The sequence below is a fragment of the Ranitomeya imitator genome, chromosome 9 (genome assembly GCF_032444005.1).
Source record: "Ranitomeya imitator isolate aRanImi1 chromosome 9, aRanImi1.pri, whole genome shotgun sequence".
Classification (NCBI taxonomy): domain Eukaryota; kingdom Metazoa; phylum Chordata; class Amphibia; order Anura; family Dendrobatidae; genus Ranitomeya; species Ranitomeya imitator.
The window spans coordinates 7,848,332-7,871,181 of NC_091290.1; positions in this window are offsets into that span (position 1 = coordinate 7,848,332).

The window sequence follows — 22,850 nt, forward strand, 5'->3', positions numbered from 1 at the left end:
CCTGCACCATGGATACGGTATACACCGAGCCGTATACACCTGCACCATGGATACCGCATACACCGAGCCGCGTACACCTGCACCATGGATACCGTATACACCGAGCCGTATACACCTGCACCATGGATACGGTATACACCGAGCCGCGTACACCTGCACCATGGATACGGTATACACCGAGCCGTATACACCTGCACCATGGATACCGCATACACCGAGCCGTGTACACCTGCACCCCGCACCATGGATACGGTATACACCGAGCCGTATACACCTGCACCATGGATACCGCATACACCGAGCCGTATACACCTGCACCATGGATACCGCATACACCGAGCCGTGTACACCTGCACCATGGATACCGCATACACCGAGCCGCGTACACCTGCACCATGGATACCGTATACACCGAGCCGTATACACCTGCACCATGGATACGGTATACACCGAGCCGTATACACCTGCACCATGGATACCGTATACACCGAGCCGTATACACCTGCACCATGGATACGGTATACACCGAGCCGCGTACACCTGCACCATGGATACCGCATACACCGAGCCGTGTACACCTGCACCATGGATACCGCATACACCGAGCCGTATACACCTGCACCATGGATACGGTATACACCGAGCCGTATACACCTGCACCATGGATACCGCATACACCGAGCCGTGTACACCTGCACCATGGATACCGCATACACCGAGCCGTATACACCTGCACCATGGATACGGTATACACCGAGCCGTATACACCTGCACCATGGATACCGCATACATCGAGCCGTATACACCTGCACCATGGATACGATATACACCGAGCCGTATACACCTGCACCATGGATACCGCATACACCGAGCCGTATACACCTGCACCATGGATACCGTATACACCGAGCCGTGTACACCTGCACCATGGATACCGCATACACCGAGCCGTATACACCTGCACCATGGATACCGTATACACCGAGCCGTATACACCTGCACCATGGATACGGTATACACCGAGCCGTATACACCTGCACCATGGATACCGCATACACCGAGCCGTATACACCTGCACCATGGATACGGTATACACCGAGCCGTATACACCTGCACCATGGATACCGTATACACCGAGCCATATACACCTGCACCATGGATACCGCATACACCGAGCCGTATACACCTGCACCATGGATACCGCATACACCGAGCCGTATACACCTGCACCATGGATACCGCATACACCGAGCCGTATACACCTGCACCATGGATACTGCATACACCGAGCCGTATACACCTGCACCATGGATACCGTATACACCGAGCCGTATACACCTGCACCATGGATACCGCATACACCGAGCCGTATACACCTGCACCATGGATACGGTATACACCGAGCCGTATACACCTGCACCATGGATACCGCATACACCGAGCCGTATACACCTGCACCATGGATACGGTATACACCGAGCCGTATACACCTGCACCATGGATACCGCATACACCGAGCCGTATACACCTGCACCATGGATACGGTATACACCGAGCCGTATACACCTGCACCATGGATACCGTATACACCGAGCCGTATACACCTGCACCATGGATACCGCATACACCGAGCCGCGTACACCTGCACCATGGATACGGTATACACCGAGCCGCGTACACCTGCACCATGGATACGGTATACACAGAGCCGTATACACCTGCACCATGGATACCGCATACACCGAGCCGTATACACCTGCACCATGGATACCGCATACACCGAGCCGCGTACACCTGCACCATGGATACCGCATACACCGAGCCGCGTACACCTGCACCATGGATACCGGATACACCGAGCCGTATACACCTGCACCATGGATACCGTATACACCGAGCCGTGTACACCTGCACCCTGCACCATAGATACGGTATACACCGAGCCGTGTACACCTGCACCCCGCACCATGGATACCGCATACACCGAGCCGTGTACACCTGCACCCGCACCATGGATACCGCATACACCGAGCCGTGTACACCTGCAGCCCCGCACCATGGATACCGCATACACCGGGCCGCGTACACCTGCACCATGGATACGGTATACACCGAGCCGTATACACCTGCACCATGGATACCGCATACACCGAGCCGTATACACCTGCACCATGGATACCGCATACACCGAGCCGCGTACACCTGCACCATGGATACCGGATACACCGAGCCGTATACACCTGCACCATGGATACCGTATACACCGAGCCGTGTACACCTGCACCCTGCACCATAGATACGGTATACACCGAGCCGTGTACACCTGCACCCCGCACCATGGATACCGCATACACCGAGCCGTGTACACCTGCACCCGCACCATGGATACCGCATACACCGAGCCGTGTACACCTGCAGCCCCGCACCATGGATACCGCATACACCGGGCCGCGTACACCTGCACCATGGATACGGTATACACCGAGCCGTATACACCTGCACCATGGATACCGCATACACCGAGCCGCGTACACCTGCACCATGAATACCGGATACACCGAGCCGTATACACCTGCACCATGGATACGGTATACACCGAGCCGTATACACCTGCACCATGGATACCGCATACACCGAGCCGTATACACCTGCACCATGGATACCGTATACACCGAGCCGCGTACACCTGCACCATGGATACCGTATACACCGAGCCGTATACACCTGCCCCATGGATACCGCATACACCGAGCCGCGTACACCTGCACCATGGATACCGCATACACCGAGCCGCGTACACCTGCACCATGGATACCGCATACACCGAGCCGCGTACACCTGCACCATGGATACCGTATACACCGAGCTGTATACACCTGCACCATGGATACCGCATACACAGAGCCGCGTACACCTGCACCATGGATACCGTATACACCGAGCCGTATACACCTGCACCATGGATACCGCATACACCGAGCCGCGTACACCTGCACCATGGATACCGCATACACCGAGCCGTATACACCTGCACCATGGATACCGCATACACCGAGCCGCGTACACCTGCACCATGGATACCGTATACACCGAGCCGTATACACCTGCACCATGGATACCGCATACACCGAGCCGTGTACACCTGCACCATGGATACCGTATACACCGAGCCGTGTACACCTGCACCATGGATACCGCATACACCGAGCCGTATACACCTGCACCATGGATACCGCATACACCGAGCCGCGTACACCTGCACCATGGATACCGTATACACCGAGCCGTATACACCTGCACCATGGATACCGCATACACCGAGCCGTATACACCTGCACCATGGATACCGCATACACCGAGCCGCGTACACCTGCACCCCGCACCATGGATACGATATACACCGAGCCGTATACACCTGCACCATGGATACCGCATACACTGAGCCGTATACACCTGCACCATGGATACCGCATACACCGAGCCGCGTACACCTGCACCATGGATACCGCATACACCGAGCCGCGTACACCTGCACCATGGATACCGTATACACCGAGCCGCGTACACCTGCACCATGGATACAGCATACACCGAGCCGCGTACACCTGCACCATGGATACCGCATACACCGAGCCGCGTACACCTGCACCATGGATACCGCATACACCGAGCCGTATACACCTGCACCATGGATACGGTATACACCGAGCCGCGTACACCTGCACCATGGATACCGCATACACCGAGCCGCGTACACCTGCACCATGGATACCGCATACACCGAGCCGTATACACCTGCACCATGGATACCGCATACACCGAGCCGTATACACCTGCACCATGGATACCGCATACACCGAGCCGTATACACCTGCACCATCGATACCGTATACACCGAGCCGCATACACCTGCACCATGGATACGGTATACACCGAGCCGTATACACCTGCACCATGGATACCGGATACACCGAGCCGTATACACCTGCACCATGGATACCGCATACACTGAGCCGCGTACACCTGCACCATGGATACCGCATACACCGAGCCGCGTACACCTGCACCATGGATACCGGATACACCGAGCCGTATACACCTGCACCATGGATACCGCATACACCGAGCCGCGTACACCTGCACCATGGATACCGCATACACCGAGCCGCGTACACCTGCACCATGGATACCGGATACACCGAGCCGTATACACCTGCACCATGGATACCGTATACACCGAGCCGTGTACACCTGCACCCTGCACCATAGATACGGTATACACCGAGCCGTGTACACCTGCACCCCGCACCATGGATACCGCATACACCGAGCCGTGTACACCTGCACCCGCACCATGGATACCGCATACACCGAGCCGTGTACACCTGCAGCCCCGCACCATGGATACCGCATACACCGGGCCGCGTACACCTGCACCATGGATACGGTATACACCGAGCCGTATACACCTGCACCATGGATACCGCATACACCGAGCCGCGTACAACTGCACCATGGATACCGGATACACCGAGCCGTATACACCTGCACCATGGATACGGTATACACCGAGCCGTATACACCTGCACCATGGATACCGCATACACCGAGCCGTATACACCTGCACCATGGATACCGTATACACCGAGCCGCGTACACCTGCACCATGGATACCGTATACACCGAGCCGTATACACCTGCCCCATGGATACCGCATACACCGAGCCGCGTACACCTGCACCATGGATACCGCATACACCGAGCCGCGTACACCTGCACCATGGATACCGCATACACAGAGCCGCGTACACCTGCACCATGGATACCGTATACACCGAGCCGTATACACCTGCACCATGGATACCGCATACACAGAGCCGCGTACACCTGCACCATGGATACCGTATACACCGAGCCGTATACACCTGCACCATGGATACCGCATACACCGAGCCGCGTACACCTGCACCATGGATACCGCATACACCGAGCCGTATACACCTGCACCATGGATACCGCATACACCGAGCCGCGTACACCTGCACCATGGATACCGTATACACCGAGCCGTATACACCTGCACCATGGATACCGCATACACCGAGCCGTGTACACCTGCACCATGGATACCGTATACACCGAGCCGTGTACACCTGCACCATGGATACCGCATACACCGAGCCGTATACACCTGCACCATGGATACCGCATACACCGAGCCGCGTACACCTGCACCATGGATACCGTATACACCGAGCCGTATACACCTGCACCATGGATACCGCATACACCGAGCCGTATACACCTGCACCATGGATACCGCATACACCGAGCCGCGTACACCTGCACCCCGCACCATGGATACGATATACACCGAGCCGTATACACCTGCACCATGGATACCGCATACACTGAGCCGTATACACCTGCACCATGGATACCGCATACACCGAGCCGCGTACACCTGCACCATGGATACCGCATACACCGAGCCGCGTACACCTGCACCATGGATACCGTATACACCGAGCCGCGTACACCTGCACCATGGATACCGCATACACCGAGCCGCGTACACCTGCACCATGGATACCGCATACACCGAGCCGCGTACACCTGCACCATGGATACCGCATACACCGAGCCGTATACACCTGCACCATGGATACGGTATACACCGAGCCGCGTACACCTGCACCATGGATACCGCATACACCGAGCCGCGTACACCTGCACCATGGATACCGCATACACCGAGCCGTATACACCTGCACCATGGATACCGCATACACCGAGCCGTATACACCTGCACCATGGATACCGTATACACCGAGCCGCGTACACCTGCACCATGGATACCGTATACACCGAGCCGTATACACCTGCACCATGGATACCGCATACACCGAGCCGTATACACCTGCACCATGGATACCGTATACACCGAGCCGTATACACCTGCACCATGGATACCGCATACACCGAGCCGTATACACCTGCACCATCGATACCGTATACACCGAGCCGCATACACCTGCACCATGGATACGGTATACACCGAGCCGTATACACCTGCACCATGGATACCGCATACACCGAGCCGCGTACACCTGCACCATGGATACCGTATACACCGAGCCGTATACACCTGCACCATGGATACGGTATACACCGAGCCGCGTACACCTGCACCATGGATACCGCATACACCGAGCCGCGTACACCTGCACCATGGATACGATATACACCGAGCCGTATACACCTGCACCATGGATACGGTATACACCGAGCCGTATACACCTGCACCATGGATACCGCATACACCGAGCCGCGTACACCTGCACCATGGATACCGTATACACCGAGCCGTGTACACCTGCACCATGGATACCGTATACACCGAGCCGTGTACACCTGCACCCCGCACCATGGATACCGCATACACCGAGCCGTGTACACCTGTACCCCACACCATGGATACCGCATACACCGAGCCGTGTACACCTGCACCCCGCACCATGGATACGGTATACACCGAGCCGTGTACACCTGCACCATGGATACCGTATACACCGAGCCGTGTATACCTGCAGCCCCGCACCATGGATACGGTATACACCGAGCCGTGTACACCTGCACCATGGATACCGTATACACCGAGCCGTGTACACCTGCACCCCGCACCATGGATACCGCATACACCGAGCCGTGTACACCTGCACCCCGCACCATGGATACCGCATACACCGAGCCGTGTACACCTGCACTCCGCACCATGGATACGGTATACACCGAGCCGTGTATACCTGCAGCCCCGCACCATGGATACGGTATACACCGAGCTGTGTATACCCGCAGCCCCGCACCATGGATACGGTATACACCGAGCCGTGTACACCTGCACCATGGATACCGTATACACCGAGCCGTGTACACCTGCACCATGGATACCGCATACACCGAGCCGTGTACACCTGCACCATGGATACCGCATACACCGAGCCGTGTACACCTGCACCCCGCACCATGGATACGGTATACAGCGATCCGTGTACACCTGCACCATGGATACCGCATACACCGAGCCATGTACACCTGCACCATGGATACCGCATACACCGAGCCGTGTACACCTGCACCCCGCACCATGGATACGGTATACACCGAGCCGTGTACACCTGCACCCCGCACCATGGATACCGCATACACCGAACCGTGTACACCTGCACCCCGCACCATGGATACCGCATACACCGAGCCGTGTACACCTGCACCCCGCACCATGGATACGGTATACACCGAGCCGTGTACACCTGCACCCGCACCATGGATACGGTATACACCGAGCCGTGTACACCTGCACCCCGCACCATGGATACGGTATACACCGAGCCGTGTACACCTGCACCCCGCACCATGGATACCGCATACACCTGCACCCCGCACCATGGATACGGTATACACCGAGCCGTGTACACCTGCACCATGGATACGGTATACACCGAGCCGTGTACACCTGCACCCCGCACCATGGATACCGCATACACCGAGCCGTGTACACCTGCACCCCGCACCATGGATACCACATACACCGAGCCGTGTACACCTGCACCCCGCACCATGGATACCGCATACACCGAGCCGTGTACACCTGCACCATGGATACTGCATACACCGAGCCGTGTACACCTGCACCATGGATACCGCATACACCGAGCCGTGTACACCTGCACCCCTCACCATGGATACCGCATACACCGAGCCGTGTACACCTGCACCCCGTACCATGGATACCGCATACACCGAGCCGTGTACACCTGCACCCCACACCATGGATACGGTATACACCGAGCCGTGTACACCTGCACCCCGCACCATGGATACGGTATACACCGAGCCGTGTACACCTGCACCCCGCACCATGGATACGGTATACACCGAGCCGTGTACACCTGCACCCCGCACCATGGATACCGCATACACCGAACCGTGTACACCTGCACCCCGCACCATGGATACCGCATACACCGAGCCGTGTACACCTGCACCCCGCACCATGGATACCGCATACACCGAGCCGTGTACACCTGCACCATGGATACCGCATACACCGAGCCGTGTACACCTGCACCATGGATACCGCATACACCGAGCCGTGTACACCTGCACCATGGATACCGCATACACCGAGCCGTGTACACCTGCACCCCGCACCATGGATACCGCATACACCGAGCCGTGTACACCTGCACCCCGTACCATGGATACCGCATACACCGAGCCGTGTACACCTGCACCATGGATACCGCATACACCGAGCCGTGTACACCTGCACCCTGCACCATGGATACCGCATACACCGAGCCGTGTACACCTGCACCCCGCACCATGGATACCGCATACACCGAGCCGTATACACCTGCACCATGGATACCGCATACACCGAGCCGTGTACACCTGCACCATGGATACGGTATACACCGAGCCGTATACACCTGCACCATGGATACCGCATACACCGAGCCGCGTACACCTGCACCATGGATACCGTATACACCGAGCCGTGTACACCTGCACCATGGATACCGTATACACCGAGCCGTGTACACCTGCACCATGGATACCGCATACACCGAGCCGTGTACACCTGCACCCCGCACCATGGATACCGCATGCACCGAGCCGTGTACACCTGCACCCCGCACCATGGATACGGTATACACCGAGCCGTGTACACCTGCACCATGGATACCGTATACACCGAGCCGTGTATACCTGCAGCCCCGCACCATGGATACGGTATACACCGAGCCGTGTACACCTGCACCATGGATACCGTATACACCGAGCTGTGTACACCTGCACCCCGCACCATGGATACCGCATACACCGAGCCGTGTACACCTGCACCCCGCACCATGGATACCGCATACACCGAGCCGTGTACACCTGCACCCCGCACCATGGATACGGTATACACCGAGCCGTGTATACCTGCAGCCCCGCACCATGGATACGGTATACACCGAGCTGTGTATACCTGCAGCCCCGCACCATGGATACGGTATACACCGAGCCGTGTACACCTGCACCATGGATACCGTATACACCGAGCCGTGTACACCTGCACCATGGATACCGCATACACCGAGCCGTGTACACCTGCACCATGGATACCGCATACACCGAGCCGTGTACACCTGCACCCCGCACCATGGATACGGTATACAGCGATCCGTGTACACCTGCACCATGGATACCGCATACACCGAGCCGTGTACACCTGCACCATGGATACCGCATACACCGAGCCGTGTACACCTGCACCCCGCACCATGGATACCGTATACACCGAGCCGTGTACACCTGCACCCCGCACCATGGATACGGTATACACCGAGCCGTGTACACCTGCACCCCGCACCATGGATACCGCATACACCGAGCCGTGTACACCTGCACCCCGCACCATGGATACCGCATACACCGAGCCGTGTACACCTGCACCCCGCACCATGGATACGGTATACACCGAGCCGTGTACACCTGCACCCCGCACCATGGATACGGTATACACCGAGCCGTGTACACCTGCACCCCGCACCATGGATACGGTATACACCGAGCCGTGTACACCTGCACCCCGCACCATGGATACCGCATACACCGAGCCGTGTACACCTGCACCCCGCACCATGGATACGGTATACACCGAGCCGTGTACACCTGCACCATGGATACGGTATACACCGAGCCGTGTACACCTGCACCCCGCACCATGGATACCGCATACACCGAGCCGTGTACACCTGCACCCCGCACCATGGATACCACATACACCGAGCCGTGTACACCTGCACCCCGCACCATGGATACCGCATACACCGAGCCGTGTACACCTGCACCATGGATACTGCATACACCGAGCCGTGTACACCTGCACCATGGATACCGCATACACCGAGCCGTGTACACCTGCACCCCTCACCATGGATACCGCATACACCGAGCCGTGTACACCTGCACCCCGTACCATGGATACCGCATACACCGAGCCGTGTACACCTGCACCCCACACCATGGATACGGTATACACCGAGCCGTGTACACCTGCACCCCGCACCATGGATACGGTATACACCGAGCCGTGTACACCTGCACCCCGCACCATGGATACGGTATACACCGAGCCGTGTACACCTGCACCCCGCACCATGGATACCGCATACACCGAACCGTGTACACCTGCACCCCGCACCATGGATACCGCATACACCGAGCCGTGTACACCTGCACCCCGCACCATGGATACCGCATACACCGAGCCGTGTACACCTGCACCATGGATACCGCATACACCGAGCCGTGTACACCTGCACCATGGATACCGCATACACCGAGCCGTGTACACCTGCACCATGGATACCGCATACACCGAGCCGTGTACACCTGCACCCCGCACCATGGATACCGCATACACCGAGCCGTGTACACCTGCACCCCGTACCATGGATACCGCATACACCGAGCCGTGTACACCTGCACTATGGATACCGCATACACCGAGCCGTGTACACCTGCACCCTGCACCATGGATACCGCATACACCGAGCCGTGTACACCTGCACCCCGCACCATGGATACCGCATACACTGAGCCGTGTACACCTGCACCCCGCACCATGGATACGGTATACACCGAGCCGTGTACACCTGCACCCCGCACCATGGATACCGTATACACCGAGCCGTGTACACCTGCAGCCCCGCACCATGGATACCGCATACACCGAGCCGTGTACACCTGCACCATGGATACCGCATACACCGAGCCGTGTACACCTGCACCCCGCACCCTGGATACCGCATACACCGAACCGTGTACACCTGTACCCCGCACCATGGATACCGCATACACTGAGCCGTGTACACCTGCACCCCGCACCATGGATACCGCATACACTGAGCCGTGTACACCTGCACCCCGCACCATGGATACCGCATACACCGAGCCGTGTACACCTGCAGCCCGCACCATGGATACCGCATACACCGAGCCGTGTACACCTGCACCCCGCACCATGGATACCGCATACACCGAGCCGTGTACACCTGCACCCCGCACCATGGATACCGCATACACCGAGCCGTGTACGCCTGCACCCCGCACCATGGATACCGCATACACCGAGCCGTGTACACCTGTACCCCGCACCATGGATACCGCATACACTGAGCCGTGTACACCTGCACCCCGCACCATGGATACCGCATACACCGAGCCGTGTACACCTGCACCATGGATACCGCATACACCGAGCCGTGTACACCTGCACCCCGCTCCCTGGATACCGCATACACCGAGCTGTGTACACCTGCACCCCGCACCATGGATACCGCATACACCGAACCGTGTACACCTGCACCATGGATACCGCATACACCGAGCCGTGTACACCTACACCCCGCACCCTGGATACCGCATACACCGAGCTGTGTACACCTGCACCCCGCACCCTGGATACCGCATACACCGAGCCGTGTACACCTGCACCCCGCACCATGGATACCGCATACACCGAGCCGTGTACACCTGCACCCCGCACCATGGATACCGCATACACCGAGCCGTGTACACCTGCACCCCGCACCATGGATACCGCATACACCGAGCCGTGTACACCTGCACCCCGCACCATGGATACCGCATACACCGAGCCGTGTACACCTGCACCCCACACCATGGATACCGCATACACCGAGCCGTGTACACCTGCACCATGGATACCGCATACACCGAGCCGTGTACACCTGCACCCTGCACCATGGATACCGCATACACCGAGCCGTGTACACCTGCACCCCGCACCATGGATACCGTATACACCGAGCCGTGTACACCTGCACCCCGCACCATGGATACCGTATACACCGAGCCGTGTACACCTGCACCCCACACCATGGATACCGCATACACCGAGCTGTGTACACCTGCACCCCGCACCATGGATACGGTATACACCGAGCCGTGTACACCTGCACCCCGCACCATGGATACGGTATACACCGAGCCGTGTACACTTGCACCCGCACCATGGATACCGCATACACCGAGCCGTGTACACCTGCACCCCGCACCATGGATACGGTATACACCGAGCCGTGTACACCTGCACCTCGCACCATGGATACGGTATACACCGAGCCGTGTACACCTGCACCCCACACCATAGATACGGTATACACCGAGCTGTGTACACCTGCACCCCGCACCATGGATACCGCATACACCGAGCCGTGTACACCTGCAGCCCCGCACCATGGATACCGCATACACCGAGCCGTGTACACCTGCACCCCGCACCATGGATACCGCATACACCGAGCCGTGTACACCTGCACCATGGATACCGCATACACCGAGCCGTGTACACCTGCACCCCGCACCATGGATACCGCATACACCGAGCCGTGTACACCTGCACCATGGATACCGCATACACCGAGCCGCGTACACCTGCACCCCGCACCATGGATACGGTATACACCGAGCCGTGTACACCTGCACCCCGCACCATGGATACGGTATACACCGAGCCGTGTACACCTGCACCCCGCACCATGGATACGGTATACACCGAGCCGTGTACACCTGCACCCCGCACCATGGATACGGTATACACCGAGCCGTGTACACCTGCACCCCGCACCATGGATACGGTATACACCGAGCCGTGTACACCTGCACCCCGCACCATGGATACCGCATACACCGAACCGTGTACACCTGCAGCCCGCACCATGGATACCACATACACCGAGCCGTGTACACCTGCACCCCGCACCATGGATACCGCATACACCGAGCCGTGTACACCTGCACCCCGCACCATGGATACCGCATACACCGAGCCGTGTACACCTGCACCCCGCACCATGGATACCGCATACACCGAGCCGTGTACACCTGCACCCGCACCATGGATACCGCATACACCGAACCGTGTACACCTGCACCTCGCACCATGGATACCGCATACACCGAGCCGTGTACACCTGCACCCCGCACCATGGATACCGCATACACCGAGCCGTGTACACCTGCACCCGCACCATGGATACCGCATACACCGAACCGTGTACACCTGCACCCCGCACCCTGGATACCGCATACCCCGAGCTGTGTACACCTGCACCCCGCACCATGGATACCGCATACACCGAGCCGTGTACACCTGCACCCGCACCATGGATACCGCATACACCGAGCCGTGTACACCCGCACCCCGGATACCGCATACACCGAGCCGTGTACACCTGCAGCCCCGCACCCTGGATACCGCATACACCGAGCCGTGTACACCTGCAGCCCCGCATCATGGATACAGCATACACCGAGCCGTGTACACCTGCAGCCCCGCACCCTGGATACCGCATACACCGAGCCGTGTACACCTGCACCCCGCACCATGGATACCGCATACACCGAGCCTTGTACACCTGCACCCCGCACCATGGATACCGCATACACCGAGCCGTGTACACCTGCACCCCGCACCATGGATACCGCATACACCGAGCCGTGTACACCTGCACCCCGCACCATGGATACCGCATACACCGAGCCGTGTACACTTGCACCCCGCACCATGGATACCGCATACACCGAGCCGTGTACACCTGCACCCCGCACCCTGGATACCGCATACCCCGAGCTGTGTACACCTGCACCCGCACCATGGATACCGCATACACCGAGCCGCGTACACCTGCACCCGCACCATGGATACCGCATACACCGAGCCGTGTACACCTGCACCCCGCACCCTGGATACCGCATACACCGAGCCGTGTACACCTGCAGCCCCGCACCCTGGATACAGCATACATCGAGCCGTGTACACCTGCAGCCCCGCACCCTGGATACCGCATACACCGAGCCGTGTACACCTGCAGCCCCGCACCCTGGATACAGCATACATCGAGCCGTGTACACCTGCAGCCCCGCACCCTGGATACCGCATACACCGAGCCGTGTACACCTGCAGCCCCGCACCATGGATACAGCATACACCGAGCCGTGTACACCTGCAGCCCCGCACCCTGGATACCGCATACACCGAGCCGTGTACACCTGCACCCCGCACCATGGATACCGCATACACCGAGCCTTGTACACCTGCACCCCGCACCATGGATACCGCATACACCGAGCCGTGTACACCTGCACCCCGCACCATGGATACCGCATACACCGAGCCGTGTACACCTGCACCCCGCACCATGGATACCGCATACACCGAGCCGTGTACACCTGCACCCCGAACCATGGATACCGTATACACCGAGCCGTGTACACCTGCACCCCGCACCATGGATACCGCATACACCGAGCCGTGTACACCTGCACCCCGCACCATGGATACCGCATACACCGAGCCGTGTACACCTGCAGCCCCGCACCATGGATACCGCATACACCGAGCCGTGTACACCTGCACCTCGCACCATGGATACCGTATACACCGAGCTCTGTACACCTGCACCCCGCACCATGGATACCGCATACACCGAGCCGTGTACACCTGTACCCCGCACCACGGATACCGCATACACCAAGCCGTGTACACCTGCACCCCGCACCATGGATACCGCATACACTGAGCCGTGTACACCTGCACCCCGCACCATGGATACCGCATACACTGAGCCGTGTACACCTGCAGCCCCGCACCATGGATACCTCATACACCGAGCCGTGTACACCTGCAGCCCCGCACCATGGATACCGCATACACCGGGCCGTGTACACCTGCACCCAGCACCATGTATACCATATACACCGAGCTGTATACACCTGCACCCCGCACAATGAATACCGCATACACCGAGCCATGTACACCTGCAGCCCCGCACCATGGATACCGCATACACCGAGCCGCGTACACCTGCAGCCCCGCACCATGGATACCGCACGCACCGAGCCGTGTACACCTGTACCCCGCACCATGGATACCGCATACACCGAGCCGTGTACACCTGTACCCCGCACCATGGATACCGCATACACCGAGCCGTGTACACCTGCAGCCCCGATTTGCAGACTCTTGGCATTCTCTTGATGAGCTTCAAGAGGTAGTCACCGAGAATGGTCTTCCAACAATCTTGAAGGAGTTCCCAGAGATGCTCAGCACTTGTTGGCCCTTTTGCCTTCACTCTGCGGTCCAGCTCACCCCAAACCATCTCGATTGGGTTCAGGTCTGGTGACTGTGGAGGCCAGGTCATCTGGTGTAGCCCCCCATCACTCTCCTTCTTGGTCAAATAGCCCTTACACAGCCTGGAGGTGTGTTTGGGTTCATTGTCCTGTTGAAGAATAAATGATGGTCCAGTGTAACGGGGTCTACCAAGCTGGGGTACCTCTTTCAGTACCACCCCGTGTTTCAGGAGGTCCACTCTACTTTGGCTGGAGTCTGAATGAAGGACGCTGGCTGGAATTCCTTGATTACCTGGGCGCATATAAAATATCACTGCTTCTCCACGTATTTCCAGTCTGACAACACTTTACTCACAGGACACAGAATATATCACACAGATACACAGGGCAGGCCAATAGAAAAGCGGCAGGCCAGACCTACATTACAATAGCCGCAGGTGGCCGGAGCCTGCCGATATTTGCTATGGGAATTACAAAGGGGGGAGGACAAAAGGGAAATATCGTGTCCCCTCTGCCCAGGGGCGCAGCCTGTGGGCTGATGCATTAGGGACATGCATCTCACATGGAACCTATTATACATACATATAACTGCACAACATATTCTGGGTGCTGAGTGGTTCCGTAACACGTAACACCAACTAAACGCAAACCGGATGGAATAGCATGCCGCTGCAAGATGCTGTGGTAGCCATGCTGGTTCAGTATGCCTTCAGTTTTGAATAAATCCCCAACAGTGTCACCAGCAAAGCCCCCCCCCCCCACCATCACACCTCCTCCTCCATGCTTCACGGTGGGAACCAGGCATGTAGAGTCCATCCGTTCACCTTTTCTGCGTCGCACAAAGACACGGTGGTTGGAACCAAAGATCTCAAATTTGGACTCATCAGACCAAAGCACAGATTTCCACTGGTCTGATGTCCATTCCTTGTGTTCTTTAGCCCAAACAAGTCTCTTCTGCTTGTTGCCTGTCCTTAGCAGTGGTTTCCTAGCAGCTATTTTACCATGAAGGCCTGCTGCACAAAGTCTCCTCTTAACAGTTGTTGTAGAGATGTGTCTGCTGCTAGAACTCTGTGTGGCATTGACCTGGTCTCTAATCTGAGCTGCTGTTAACCTGCGATTTCTGAGGCTGATGACTCGGATAAACTTGTCCTCAGAAGCAGAGGTGACTCTTGGTCTTCCTTTCCTGGAGCGGTCCTCATGTGAGCCAGTTTCTTTGTAGCGCTTGATGGTTTTTGTCTCTGCACTTGGGGACACTTTCGAGGTTTTCCCAATTTTTCGGACTGACTGACCTTCATTTCTTAAAGTAATCATGGCCACTCGTTTTTCTTTACTTAGCTGCTTTTTTTCTTGCCATAATACAAATTCTAACAGTCTATTCAGTAGGACTATCAGCTGTGTATCCTCCAGACGTCTGCACAACACAACTGATGGTCCCAACCCCATTTATAAGGCAAGAAATCCCACTTATTAAGCCTGACAGGGCACACCTGTGAAGTGAAAACCATTCCCGGTGACTACCTCTTGAAGCTCATCAAGAGAATGCCAAGAGTGTGCAAAGCAGTCATCAACGCAAAAAGTGGCTACTGTGAAGAACCTAGAATATAAGACATAATTTCAGTTGTTTCACACTTTTTTGTTATGTATTTAATTCCATAGGTGTTCATTCATAGTTTTGATGCTTTCAGTGTGAATTTACAGTTTTCATAGTCATTAAAATACAGAAAAATCTTTAAATGAGAAGGTGTGTCCAAACTTTTGGTCTGTACTGTATATATATATACTGTACTGTACTGTATATATATAACTATTTTTTATTTTAATTATTTTTTTAACAGGGATATGGTGCCCACACTGCTGTATACTACGTGGGCTGTGTTAGATACCGCGTAGCTGCTATATACTACATAGGCAGTGTTATATACTATGTGGGCTGTGTGATATACTCCGTGGGCTGTGATATATATTACGTGGCCACTGTTATATACTGCGTGGGCAGTGTTATATACTACGTGACTGGGCAATATACTACGTGGCTCTATGCTGTATACTACGTCGCTGGGCAATATACTACGTGACTGGGCAATATGCTACGTGGCTGGGCAATATACTACGTGGCTGGCCAATGTTCTACGTGACTGGGCAATAAACTACGTGGCTCTGTGCTGTATACTACGTGGCTGGGCAATATACTACGTGACTGGGCAATATACTACGTGGCTGGGCAATATACTACGTGACTGGGCAATATACTACGTGACTGGGCAATATACTACGTGGCTGGGCAATATACTACGTGGCTGGGCAATATACTACGTGGCTGGGCAATATACTACGTGGCTGGGCAATATACTACGTGGCTGGGCAATATACTACGTGGCTGGGCAATATACTACGTAGCTGGGCAATATACTACGTGGCTGGGCAATATACTACGTAGCTGGGCAATATACTACGTAGCTGGGCAATATACTACGTAGCTGGGCAATATATTACGTCGATGGGCAATATACTACGTGACTGGGCAATATACTACGTGGACATGCATATTCTAGAATACCCGATGTGTTAGAATCGGGCCACCATCTAGTATATGTATAAGCCTGTAGGCCGGACTGTCCTAATGTATTATTATTATTTATTATTATAGCGCCATTTATTCCATGGCGCTTTACATGTGAGGAGGGGTATACATAATAAAAACAAGTACAATAATCTTAAACAATACAAGTCATAACTGGTCCAGGAGGAGAGAGGACCCTGCCCACGAGGGCTCACAATCTACAAGGGATGGGTGAGGATACAGTAAGTGAGGATAGAGCTGGTCATGCAGCGGTTTGGTCGATCGGTGGTTACTGCAGGTAGTAGGCTTGTCGGAAGAGGTGGGTCTTCAGGTTCTTTTTGAAGGTTTCGATGGTAGGCGAGAGTCTGATGTGTTGTGGTAGAGGGTTCCAGAGTAGGGGTGATACGCGAGAGAAATCTTGTATACGATTGTGGGAAGAGGAGATAAGAGGGGAGTAGAGGAGATCTTGTGAGGATCGGAGGTTGCGTGTAGGTAAGTACCGGGAGACGAGGTCACAGATGTATGGAGGAGACAGGTTGTGGATGGCTTTGTACGTCATGGTTAGGCTTTTGTACTGGAGTCTCTGGTTAATGGGGAGCCAGTGAAGGGATTGACAGAGGGGAGAGGCCGGGGAATAGTGGGGGGACAGGTGGATTAGTTGGGCAGCAGAGTTTAGAATAGATTAGAGGGGTGCGAGAGTGTTAGAGGGGAGGCCACAGAGCAGGATGTTACAGTAGTCAAGGCAGGAGATGATGAGGGCATGGACTAGGGTTTTTGCAGATTCTTGGTTTAGGAATGAACGGATCCGAGAAATATTTTTGAGTTGAAGGCGGCAGGAAGTGGAAAGGGCTTGGATATGTGGTTTGAAGGAGAGATCAGTGTCAAGGATTACCCCGAGATAGCGAGCTTGTGGGACTGGGGAGAGTGGGCAGCCGTTTACTGTAATGGATAGGTTCATTTGGGGGGTCGCGTGAGATGGGGGAAAGATGATGAATTCTGTTTTGTCCATGTTAAGTTTTAGAAATCTAGCGGAGAAGAAGGATGAAATAGCGGACAGACATTGAGGGATTCTGGTTAGTAGGGAGGTGATATCTGGTCCAGAGATGTAGATCTGTGTGTCATCAGCATAGAGGTGATACTGAAAACCGTGAGATTCTATGAGCTGTCCCAGGCCAAAGGTGTAAATGGAGAAGAGCAGGGGCCCAAGGACTGAACCTTGTGGGACTCCGACAGATAGAGGGCGAGGTGAGGAGGTGGTGTGTGAGTGGGAGACGCTGAATGTCCGGTCTGTTAGGTATGATGAGATCCAGGATAGGGCCAAGTCTGTGATGCCAAGGGATGAGAGGATCTGTAGTAATAGGGAAAGTCTTCAGCTGAGATGAGTGGGGAGAGAGGAGGTGCTGGGGGACAGAGGAGAGAGTTGAAGGGGTTGAATAACTGATTAGGGTTGTGAGACAGGGAGGATATGAGAGATGAGAAGTAGGTTTGTTTAGCTGTGGCGAGTGTGGTCTTGAAAGTAGTGAGGGACAGTTTGAATGCGATAAAGTGCTCGTTGGAGTGGGATCTTTTCCATCTCCGCTCAGCAGCCCTGGAACCTCGCCTCAGTTCTTTGGTCAGGCTGGTGTGCCAGGGCTGTCTGTTGATTTTGCGAGCTTTGGTATGTGTGAGAGGGGCAAGAGATTCCAAAGCTGCAGCTACTGTAGTGTTATATAGAGCGGCAGCGTCATCCGCATTGTGTAGGGAACTTATGTCTGTGAGAGGGAGGAGGGATTCAGAGAGTGAGTGTAGATCAAGGTGTTTAAGATCTCTGCGAGGAGGAGGAGACAAGGAGTGGAGAGGGAAGAGAATGTGAGTAGATTGTGGTCAGAAAGAGGAAGTGGTGAGTTAGAGAGGTTAGATAGGGAGCAGAGGCGGGTGAAGATGAGGTCCAGCGTGTGACCATCTTTGTGAGTGTCTGTAGAAGACCATTGAGTGAGGCCGAAGGAGGAAGTGAGACATAGAAGTTTAGTGGCAGCTGAGAGGGAAGTGTCAATGGGGATATTGAAGTCGCCCATGATGATAGTAGGGATGTCCACAGAAAGGAAATGAAGTAGCCAGGTGGTGAAGTGGGCAAAGAAGGTGGTGGCTAGCCCTGGGGGGCGGTAAATGACAGCCAGTTGGAGGTTGGTAGGGGCATAGATGCGCACAGAGTGCACCTCAAAGGAAGAGAGGGTAACAGAGGGTGGCAGTGGGATTGGGGTGTAGGAGCAGTTATCTGACAGGAGAAAACCAACTCCTCCGCCATGTTTGCTGCTGGGGCGGGGTGTGTGGGAAAGGTGGAAGCCACCGTAAGAGAGTGCAGCAGGGGAGACTGAGTCAGAAGGGGTGAGCCAGGTTTCGGTGATGGCGAGGAAGGAAAGTTTGGTTGTAACAAAGAGATCATGGATGTAGGAAAGCTTGTTGCAGACAGAGCGAGCGTTCCACAGAGCTCCTGTTAGTGGGACTGGGGAAGCGGGGGCTGGGTGAATGGGTATAAGGTTAGAGAGGTTACAGACATTTGTGATAGAGCGTGTATGGGAGGTAGAAATGCCCGTGGGGATGTGGTGAGGAGGACCAGGATTTGGAGAGATATCACCAGCAGTGAGAAGGAGCAGAGAAAGTGTTAGCAGGTGGGAGCAGGAGAGGGCATGAGGGGGCTGTCTGTGTTTGGAGACTGAGGATTGTATGTTGAGGAACAGTTCTGAGGAGGAGGTGAGGTGGATGGGGAGGATTGAAGAGGAGATGAACAGTTCTTTACTAGGAGTAGGAATTAGGGGAGTTAGCAGAAAGTGAAGGATTATAGGGGTGAAAGTGACAACAAACAGAAACATTGTTCACAGTGACTGGCCAGTTACCTTCAGTTCCCTTCTGGTTCAATTCTGGTTTTAATTCTAAATTAATGTTCACACTTCTAGGACACACTTATAGGATCACACAGCAGACTAAAGTCATTGCAGACTTGTACTATGCAATATATGGAAAACTAAGTGCATTAAGGTGTGAAGCAGAGAGGAGAGGTCTCTGCTCATCTTGGTCAAAGAATTTAGAGTGGACCAGATGCATACAATCAAGACAGAGTAAACAAGGTCATAAATATCACAGGGTAAGCTGGGGTTAGCTGAAAGGCATACCATGAGAACGCTGGGAGCAGAAAAAAGTCTGTGTGGAAAGCTGGGTGATGTACTATGTGCACTTCATAGACAGACAAGGCAGGAGAGCAGGAGAGCTGGGTGCATTAACATACCTGTAGGAAGAATAGACATGCTGGTTAGAGTGCAATGATGGCAGATAGCAGGGCACAGTCTGTATACATCCTTCTGGTTTTAATACTAAATTATATTATAAATTATATTATACTAGAAATTATATTATATTATACTATATACAGTGGGGCAAAAAAGTATTTAGTCAGTCAGCAATAGTGCAAGTTCCACCACTTAAAAAGATGAGAGGCGTCTGTAATTTACATCATAGGTAGACCTCAACTATGGGAGACAAACTGAGAAAAAAAAAATCCAGAAAATCACATTGTCTGTTTTTTTAACATTTTATTTGCATATTATGGTGGAAAATAAGTATTTGGTCAGAAACAAAATTTCATCTCAATACTTTGTAATATATCCTTTGTTGGCAATGACAGAGGTCAAACGTTTTCTGTAAGTCTTCACAAGGTTGCCACACACTGTTGTTGGTATGTTGGCCCATTCCTCCATGCAGATCTCCTCTAGAGCAGTGATGTTTTTGGCTTTTCGCTTGGCAACACGGACTTTCAACTCCCTCCAAAGGTTTTCTATAGGGTTGAGATCTGGAGACCGGCTAGGCCACTCCAGGACCTTGAAATGCTTCTCACGAAGCCACTCCTTCGTTGCCCTGGCGGTGTGCTTTGGATCATTGTCATGTTGAAAGACCCAGCCACGTTTCATCTTCAATGCCCTTGCTGATGGAAGGAGGTTTGCATTCAAAATCTCACGATACATGGCCCCATTCATTCTTTCATGTACCCGGATCAGTCGTCCTGGCCCCTTTGCAGAGAAACAGCCCCAAAGCATAATGTTTCCACCACCATGCTTTACAGTAGGTATGGTGTTTGATAGATGCAACTCAGTATTCTTTTTCCTCCAAACACGACAAGTTGTGTTTCTACCAAACAGTTCCAGTTTGGTTTCATCAGACCATAGGACATTCTCCCAAAACTCCTCTGGATCATCCAAATGCTCTCTAGCAAACTTCAGACGGGCCCGGACATGTGCTGGCTTAAGCAGTGGGACACGTCTGGCACTGCAGGATCCGAGTCCATGGTGGTGTAGTGTGTTACTTATGGTAGGCCTTGTTACATTGGTCCCAGCTCTCTGCAGTTCATTCACTAGGTCCCCCCGCGTGGTTCTGGGATTTTTGCTCACCGTTCTTGTGATCATTCTGACCCCACGGGGTGGGATTTTGCGTGGAGCCCCAGATCGAGGGAGATTATCAGTGGTCTTGTATGTCTTCCATTTTCTAATTATTGCTCCCACTGTTGATTTCTTCACTCCAAGCTGGTTGGCTATTGCAGATTCAGTCTTCCCAGCCTGGTGCAGGGCTACAATTTTGTTTCTGGTGTCCTTTGACAGCTCTTTGGTCTTCACCATAGTGGAGTTTGGAGTCAGACTGTTTGAGGGTGTGCACAGGTGTCTTTTTATACTGATAACAAGTTTAAACAGGTGCCATTACTACAGGTAATGAGTGGAGGAAAGAGGAGACTCTTAAAGAAGAAGTTACAGGTCTGTGAGAGCCAGAAATATTGATTGTTTGTTTCTGACCAAATACTTATTTTCCACCATAATATGCAAAAAAATTGATAAAAAAACAGACAATGTGATTTTCTGGATTTTTTTTCCTCAGTTTGTCTCCCATAGTTGAGGTCTACCTATGATGTAAATTACAGACGCCTCTCATCTTTTTAAGTGGTGGAACTTGCACTATTGCTGACTGACTAAATACTTTTTTGCCCCACTGTATATATATATATATATATATATATATATATAAGCCTGTAGGCCGGACTGTACTGATGTGTGTGTAA